Source organism: Octodon degus, unplaced genomic scaffold (assembly GCF_000260255.1).
Source record: "Octodon degus isolate 3935 unplaced genomic scaffold, OctDeg1.0 scaffold00012, whole genome shotgun sequence".
NCBI classification, from domain to species: Eukaryota; Metazoa; Chordata; class Mammalia; order Rodentia; family Octodontidae; genus Octodon; species Octodon degus.
The window spans coordinates 11,228,450-11,230,080 of NW_004524588.1; the positions used below are offsets into that span (position 1 = coordinate 11,228,450).

Here is a 1,631-nt window from a genome sequence, read left to right on the forward strand (position 1 = left end):
TGTCAGCCACAAAAGTTACATTTTTTGTTATATAGGTCTTGCTTTATCTTGGTCTTTACCATCCAACAGAAAAGTGTAAACATGAGGTAAAGCTAAATTAACATGCCGAGCTGTAAATGACTCACGTCAATAAATTTATTTTTTTTTTTTTTTTTTTTTTTGCGGTACTCGGGATTGAACTCAGGACCCTGAGCTTGCCAGGCAAGTGCTTATTCTATTGGGTTATCTCCCCAGGTCCTCGCCAACAGATTTTTAACCCAAACAAATCTCTAATAGAAAATCTAGCCAAGAAAACCTGAGGGGAGATGTGCTAATTTTCAGGGAAAACTTCAGGGAAAAATACTGACCACTTCAGAGAAACACCCATAGAAGAAATGGCCACTTTCTGTTATCTCTGGATGTGATGCTTGGACCTACACAGATATTTTATTAAAATTAAAAACAACACTAAACGTGGCAGAATGAAGGGATGTAAACTAAGATTCTTCACAACACCATGGAGTCTCCACTCAAGTAACTCTAAAGCATGCCCTTCCTCTAGATTTCCTATACTAAGAGATGACACATTTCCTCATATCTGTGCCAATTTAAGTCAGGATTTTATTACCTGTAACTGAAAAGCTACTGGCTCAAAAACAATACCGTGACTTGGACTGAAAATTGAGGTGAGTCAGATTTCTTCTCTTATGAAAATGAGAGATAAAGAATGAAGCTCTCATAAGTCACTGAGAAACTCAAGGGAAAAAGAGTATACAAGAACAAGAAACTTGTATGAGCCATTGTTCAAAAAACAAAATAAAGGGGCTGGGGAGATGGCTCAGTGGAATAAGCGCTTGCCTGGCAAACTCAAGGGCCTGAGTTCAATCCCCGGTTCCACAAAAAAAAAAAAAAAAAAAAAAAGCAAAAAAACAAAACAAAACAAAATAAAGCAGAAAGGACGCCAGCTGGGAAAGAAAAATCTCTATGTGGAAAGAAGCAAAGTAGCCACTGGAAAACAAGACTGCTCCTCTAAAAAAAAGACACCTTGGTGTCTAGAAGGGGCACGTGCCACCCCATTCCAACTCCCAGCACCAGTTAGGGGCCCAGCTCTGCCACAATCAAGGTGATTCCCATCTTCAATAACCACGGGAAGTTGTGCTCTCCAAAGCTCTACCAGACCTCCAGTGAAGATATGCAATAGCAAACCATCAGGGAGACATTCCACTTGGTGTCTACGAGGGATAAAAATGCTTGTAATTTCCTAGAAGGAGGACTGTTATAATTTTTTTAGAAGGACTATTACTTAGAGGAACTGATAATGAACTGCTACACAGACATTACACAATACTCTGTCTTAAGAGTGCATCCTTCAAAAAGTACAGTTTAGATCTAATTCACGTGTTTATAAGAACATTAGATGAATGTTCTGAAAATGTCCATAAACTGAGTTTAATTTTCCATGTAGTTAAGATTCACAATATTGTGAAAATGGTAATTGGGGGATCGTACTAAGACCAACATGAATGAATCTGTTACACAAATTAATGCCCAAAATAAACTGATGAAATTTAAGGCTGGCTTAGCAGGTGCGCCAGTGTCCGGCGCGGGCGCCCTGCTCCTCAGCCTTGCCCCTCCCGCTGGAGCTTCTGCTA

The 1,631-nt window shown here is 39.6% G+C and overlaps 1 protein-coding gene across 1 annotated transcript in view; it reads right to left on the reverse strand.

The window, feature by feature from the left end:
* Positions 1-1,631, reverse strand: part of Sik2 (salt inducible kinase 2) — a 159,733-nt gene that overhangs the window by 112,015 nt on the left and 46,087 nt on the right. The gene's annotated exons all lie outside the window — the stretch shown is intronic.